Source organism: Nycticebus coucang, chromosome 22, assembly GCF_027406575.1.
Source record: "Nycticebus coucang isolate mNycCou1 chromosome 22, mNycCou1.pri, whole genome shotgun sequence".
Taxonomy (NCBI): Eukaryota; Metazoa; Chordata; class Mammalia; order Primates; family Lorisidae; genus Nycticebus; species Nycticebus coucang.
This window is the reverse complement of record NC_069801.1, coordinates 2,932,221-2,939,683: the sequence shown is the minus strand read 5'-3', so window position 1 is coordinate 2,939,683 and position 7,463 is coordinate 2,932,221. Positions and strand designations below refer to the sequence as shown.

General features: G+C 42.8%; 1 non-coding gene across 1 annotated transcript; it reads left to right on the top strand.

The window, feature by feature from the left end:
* Positions 1 to 2,483: 2,483 nt before the first annotated feature.
* On the top strand, positions 2,484 to 2,590 carry LOC128575649 (U6 spliceosomal RNA). Its single transcript, XR_008377072.1, has one exon. It is a non-coding gene; the product is annotated as a U6 spliceosomal RNA (small nuclear RNA).
* Positions 2,591 to 7,463: the final 4,873 nt, after the last annotated feature.

Sequence of the window (7,463 nt, the reverse complement as noted above, 5' to 3'; positions counted from 1 at the left end):
TGCTGACTTTCCCCAAATTTTCACTCATTATCCCCTTACCAAAGCCTCCTACCATTTGGAAAAACCTTAACTGGATAACAACTTCTGCCTTGCCTTATTTTACACAATTCAGCCTAAAAGGTTTATGATGTGTTGCATTTGAAGGGAGATTCGGAGGAGGGGATACACCTTCAATATCACTTTATGCATTAGAATAATGAAACAGGCCCACAAAAGCTTAACAAAATGGCAAGGACAGCCTCCTGCAGCTCAAGGGTCTGTGCTTTAGCCTTGCCCTCCCCTAGGGCAGAAGAAAGGCCTGAGAGCCCAGGCTGGGTCGGCCTTGGAGCCCTATGCTGCAGCACCCCTATTAGCAGGCTAATGACTGTGCCAATATTACTACTACCATTTAGCTAAATTAAATCTAGTCTTCAACTGTGTCGTAAAGAAATCAATACACGGCACGTGTGTCTCTCTTTGTCCCATCTTATTCTTTTCTATTTGGTTACATTTTAGTGCTTCTGTTTTAATGCAGAAAGGAAATCAGAAATGAAGGCTGCCAGGATTAATTTGTCAGGGATCAATTTTCTTGTAGTTGGGACAATCACAAATACATCGGAGCCCGTCCACTCTCGCGCTCCAAGGTTGTCATAATGAACTTTGGTCAATAACAGCTTTTGATGGTGAAATGTGCCCTCTGTGACCTTCCTGTGGTCTCTCCTGTCATCCTGTCTGTGCTGAAGACAGTAAATGGTTGCGATGCGCTGTTTTATGGTATGACACGCATTCTTTACTCTGAAATGTGTTTGCATCCCCTGCAAATACGACAGCAGAATTAAAATCACTTGTGCTCATTGATCAACAACACTCCGGTCCCAACAATCCCCGTGAAAGGAGCAGAGGATGTGAGTGAATGACCTACAGTCTGGAAGGTGGGGGGAGTCCTGGGAAGAGGAGCTTTGGGGACTTCCACCAGTATAGCAGGAGGAGGCTCAGAGGCCTATGGGTCCAGTGGGGAGGACTTTACATCCCTCCTACCACAGGGGAGGAGAACGGCCAGTGGCTGAACATGGGGGAACCTTGAAAGTACAAAGGGCTCTGTGATTCTGCGGTGCTGGGTTCAAATTCCAAACACGCAATTAAATAGAAACTCATCTCTGACCCCCAGCCCATTAGGAGACAAGGGCCCTGGGTCCAGCTCTGTCACTAACTCTCAATTTGGGGCTGTTCAGTGGGCAGCTAGTGGTGTAGGGCTTGGCCAGCCCTGCCCCCATCTTCCCCACTTCTCTGGACACCAGGCAGGCCCAGGCATTTTTGGGGAACCAGTACCCTTACTTTCCTGCCCATGCCTCTTGCTGATTTTCCCACTTTTTTTACTCCTTAACCTCCCCCTTACTTAAGGCTCTACCATTTCAGAAAACGCCACATGGATAAAAACTTCTGCCCTATTCTGCACAATTTGGCCTGAAAGTTTTGTTAGGCACTGTATTCCCAGGGAAATCTAAGGAGACAGCGTATCATCAGCTTCACTTCATTCGGTAGAATAATGACATAGACCCAGGAAATCCTAAGAACGGCAGGGACAGCCTCTTTCAACTCAAGTGTCTGTGCCTCAGTCCTACCCTCTCCTATGGCAGAAGAAAGACCTCAGAGCCCTGGACAGGGCCAGCCTTGGAGCCCTAAGCAGCACTGTTCCATTAGTACTGTGATCACCATGTTCTAAGCCCCAGCTTTCTCCTCTGAAACCGGAGATGGTAACAGCGCCTTGGCCGAGCTGGGGTGAGGTTTAAGGAGGTAACGCACTTGAGGTGCCTAGTCCAATGCCTGGCCGTGCACGGTGGGGCCTCCACCTGAGTCAGTGGTGCTGTCACCCATTTCACCAACTGTCACCACTGTTGCCTTCACTGTCTGCACACCCCCAGTTTCCCTAATGCAGCAACCTGAGCCTCCTTGTGCATGTGTTAGGCAGATGGTTACCTGTGAGCCAGGCAACAAAGGGTCCATGGCTTCCCTGGCTTCACCCTGGGTCCAGGTATCAGATGAAACCTACCGTGGGGATCTGAGCATCTCAGGTGGAGCCCAGCACATAATCAGCTGATGGGTCCAGACGGATTCCTCCCTCAGCCCCTGCTCTCTGTCCCCACCCACCCACCCTCACTCCACCTGCTGTCTTGTAGAGTGTCAGCGTGCTCACTCCACCTGCTGTCTTGTAGAGTGTCAGCGTGCTCACTCTCCTACCATTCCCAGCTCCAAAGCCAGCTTTACACAGGGCCCGCCAAGTGACCATTCTTCCTCCACTTTCCTCCCATTTGGTGGTTTTCTTAACATTTCTCACTGTAACCGAAGCTGAGTGAAGAACAGTCTTATCTGGCCCAAAATTCCTCCAGGGTTCTTCTTGGCTTATGGCGCTTTCTAATTCATTCTACTCCACTCTGCCAGCCTCTATTTCCCTCTGTAAAAGCCAGAAAAGGTGTCAAAGTAGATAAAAAACCATTGCTCCTCCTGTGCTTGCTTTGGCAGCACATGTACTAAAATCGGAATGATACAGAGAAGATTAGCATGGCCCCCGTGCAAGGATGATACGCACATCCATGAAGCACTCCATAAAAAGAAAAAAACATCATTGCTCCAAGACCCCATGTCATCCATTCTATGAACCTTCTTTTCCAGCTGTTGCTTTCCCCAGAGTGTCATTGTGACCAAGAAAGGGCTCCCAGGGCTTCCTCCACTCCAGGCACAATTTTTTAAAATGTTCTGTGGGTACTTGAGAAGAAAGTGTTCACTCAACTTTTTGGGTACAGGCTTCAACACATGCTCAATATATCACACTTGCCAATGATGTTATTTTATTCTTTCACACCTTTAGAAATTTGGCTTCTTTTATCCATAATTCAAAAAGGGTACAGAAATCTCCCAATAAAATAGTGGATTTTTTAGTTTATCCCTTTAATTCTATCAAGCATTGCTTTATATATCTTGAGGCAATTTTTTATATAAGTACAAATTGGAATTTTTATATCTTCTTGGGAAATTGAACGATGTATTGTGATGTAGTGAATTTTTGTCTGTTAATGCTTATTTTTATTATAGTCAATTTTTATCTGATATTAATATAGCTACCTTGAGTCCTGTTGGTTGTTAATTAAATAGTCTAGCTTTTTTCATTTCTTCATCTTCAGATGTATGTCCTAATTTTTTAGGTGGGTTTCTTATAAGCAGCAAAAGGTTGTATTTCATTTTTTAAATGGATCTCACAATCTCTGTCTTAAATTGGCAAGTTTAGTCCATTTACGTTTATTGTGGGTACAGATGTATTGCATTGGTTTCTACCATCTTACTTTCTGCTATCTGTCTTCTTTTCCTCTACCCCCTCGTCTTGGCCCTCTTTTTTTTTTTTTTTTTTTTTTTATGGAGTGAGATCTTTGTTCTTTAGCTGTGTTGTTTTGAGGAAGTCACTCAAGCTGTCAGTTCCCTCAATTGTAAAAGTAAAGATATTAATAGCAGCCTAAACTAGAAAATAGTGCAAGGACTACATGAGTTACAATGTGTAAAGTTTTAGAATAGCACCTGACATATCATAAGCTTTGTATTTGTGTTGGTAATAGGTCTTATTCATTTGCCCCCCTCTTCTGGCTTAGAATTCATACAATATTTCTAATCTTTTACTGTTTTCTTCTCTTTTCTTACCTTTTGTTTTGTTCACTTTTGTTGTTGTCATTGTTTGAAATTCATTATGACTTCTTAACAAAGTGTAAGGCCACAACACAACTAGAACCTTAAAATCACACCCTTCTCCCTTTAGGGTTCCGGTCCACAATTTCAGATTTGCCTTTTTAAAACTCCCATGAATTAGAAACGTTGTTGCATGGTGCAAACCTTGTATTAAACATAAAGAAATACCAACTCTGTACCAGACATTGTTTTGGACTCTGGTTACAGGAAGTGTTTAGATTTACCCATTTCTTTGTCCAGGAGTGTTTATTTTTATTTATTATTTTTCAGTTTTTGGCTGGGGCTGGGTTTGAACCCACCACCTCCGGCATATGGGTCCAGCACCCTACTCCTTGAGCCACAGGTGCCGCCCTTTGTGCATTGCCTTTTCTGGCACCTGAAGCTTCTGTTCTGGAGTCGTTTTTTCTCCTTTTCACGGTCTGTTCTTAATTACTTGATCTTCGTTACTAACCCTCATGTTGGGTGGAAGGATGATAAATTCATTCTGTTTTATTGATCTAACATATCTTTATTTTGCCCTTGTTTCCAAAAGATAAATTTGCTTCTTTTATAATTACGGTCTGACATTTATTTTTTCTCAAGAGTTTGAATATATTATTCCACTTTTGTCTAGACTTTATTTTGGCTTTCAAGATCTTTTATGCCAAACTAATTATCATCCCTTTACAGCTGGTCTTTCTTTCCGTGTACCTCTGTATACGTTATAGAACCCCTCATGTAGTATTTTCTGCAATTTTGATATAACATGATGAAAGGGTAGATTTATTTTTATTTATTCTACTAAAATATAGCATACCTCCTGCATCTGTGAATTTGTACCATTGTATCACGTCAGTAAAATTCTTATCCACTACTTCTTAAAATATTATCTTTCCTCTTTCTTTTAAAGTTTATTTCTTCTAGAAATCCACATAGATTCAAGGTAAAACATGCCCCTCCATTGTCTGTATCTTTTGATTTTTCTTATTTTTCTTAATTCTCCACGTATATTACAGATTATTGCTTGAAGTCTATCTTCCAAGTCATTAATTCTTTCCTTAACTGTGTCCAATCTGCTTTTTAACATAGCTTCCAAATTTTCCATTTTAATCATTATATTTTCATTTCAAAGTTGTTTCTTTCCTCAAGCCTTCTGGGGGCTGAAATTCCATTTCCTTTTTCTTTAAATATTCCTCACACCATTATTTTGTATTCTTAGTGTGATTAATATCTAGTTTCTTGGGAGAGTAAGTTAGGATGTGTTGTTTCTGCTGACCCTTGCTCTTGGCAGTTTACGCTGTTGCTGATTTTGAGTTTTTAGAAGTTGACCTTAACAGCAGGTACCCAAATGGAGAATGTTTTCCTCAAAGAATAATTTCTATTCACTTCTTCCATGAAGCTTGGGAAGCCACTCTCCCAGGGTGACTGTCGCCTCCTTCCACATTCCCAAGCTTAACCCGGGAGCTTCACGCTAACTTTTCTCCCAGTTGGTGACATGTATAGTGGTTGGTCATCCCACCTGCAAGGACCATTTACAGCTCATGTCATCTCCAGGTCAGGGCCTTTTCTTTTTTTTAAGTTTTTCATGGAAGCCCAGCAAGGCAATAGACATTATTTTATGCAAGAACCAGTTGTCCTGTGGCAGAAAGTCTCCCCATGGTGTCTTTCCACTGCTCATTGTCATCACCCATGATCAAATATTAAAGGGACGTGTAATCTTGCGTACGACGTCGCTGCATAAATAACAAATGAGTCACATTCCAGATGATTCCAGACAAGGCTTTGCTGTTCCTCTCTGCCTATGCTCTTTCACTAGTTGTTGTACATCATCGTGGTTTAAAAATGATGCAGTGAGGTCGCAGGGTCCATCAGACACAAACTGTGAAAGGAGAGGTGTTTTTCCAGCCTGCCTGCCGGCACTCCCGTCACATGCAAGGGCGCCTGGCACACACCAGGTGTTTATTAAATACGTGTTTCCAGCTGAATGGATACCAGATTGACATTCCCAAGTCCGTTAAGAAGTAAACTGCTAATTTGCAGATACCGTTCTTCACCTAACACCACTGCACGCACACACAAAAGTCCAGATTTGGGGAACACTGGATGTAATTGCAATGTCTTCTCAACATGTTGAGCATTTGTGACTGTGGCATATATTTCTTTAGGCTGTGCCCAGATGCTAAAGAGAAGCTGCATCTTTATTGTGTGACACGATTATTCCTGGGCCTGTCCCAGTGGGAATGAATGCTTTCCACAAAGCATTAATTAAGTCACCCTGCTTTTCAAGACATCCATCTGCAGCGGTGGGTCTCACCCCTGAGCGTGTCTCAGAATCACCTGCAAGGCTTGTCAGGGTGCACATTGCCAGCCTCCTCCTTGAATTGGTCACTCAGTAAGTCTGGGGTGGGACCCATGAATCTGTGTGGCTAACAAGCTCCTTGCTGCTGCTGGCCAGAGCCCACACTTAGAGAGCTTCTCATCTGGAGCATCTTGTGCAGAGGCTGGGCCCATCTCCCTTTTTATCTTCATGGGCAAAAGACTTGAAAACAGAAACCTCTGTGAAGAAGACAGGCACATGGCCTACAGACACATGAAAACATGCTTATCATCTTTAATTATCAGAGAAATGCAAATCAAAACCACTTTCAGATGTCATCTAACTCCAGTAAGATTAGTCCACATCGCAAAATCCCAAAACTACTGATGTTGGCATGGATGTAGAGAGAAGGGGACACGTCTACACTGCTGGTGGGAATGCAAGCTAATACGGCCTTTTTGGAGAGAAGTTTGGAGAACACTCAAGGAACTAAAAGTATACCTACCATTAGATCCTGTAATTCCTCTACTAGGAAAAATATAAAAAATCATTTTACAACAAAGACATTGGCACCAGAATGTTTATTACAGCCCAATTCATAATAGCCAAGACATGGAAACAGCCCAAGTGCCCATTGGATATATGTACACCGTGGAATACTATGCAGCCATAGAAATTGATGGGGATTTCACATCTCTTATGTTTACCTGGATGGAGCTGGAACATATTCTTCTTAGTAAAGTATCTCAAGAATGGGAAAAAAAATGTATCCAATGTACTCAACACTACTATGAAATCAAGATATAATCACCTGCACATTCATAGGAATGGTAAAACATAACTATAGTGCAGAGAGTAGAAGGGCAGAGGAGAGAGAGGAGGGGGAGGGGGAGGGGAGGGGAGGTAGGGTATTAGGTGGGACCTCACCTAATGTGCATGACGCGAGGTGATGGATGTGTTAATCAGTTCAATGAAAACATTTCACATTGTGTATCAAATCAGTACACTGAATCCCATAAATGCATCCATAGACAAAGTTACGATTTAATAAAAAATATTATTAGGCAAAATAAAAGAAAAGCATCTCCAGTCTGAACTTGAGAAACCTGTTTAAGCATGAGAGGAAAACCAATATTTACTGTGTTTTCCTGTCCCTTCTGTCACAGGGGCACAGTAACATCATAACGTAAAAACCCAGTTCAACACAGACATCTTCTCCCACAGGACCAGGCCTTCCTGGAAAATCAACTTAAAAGCAAAGTGGCAGAGCAGGCAGAGGAGGACCACGCCTGATGGGTATAAATTGCAAGTTCTCGCATGCAAATGCGTAATAATCGGTTGTTCCAGCAGCACATCCGTTATCCCGTCCCTTCTGGAAGCGTGACGTCTCCTGCCTCGTCCCACTGGGGAGATTGATGGCCTTGTGTGGGGACCCAGCAACGGCTCTCGGTGTTCC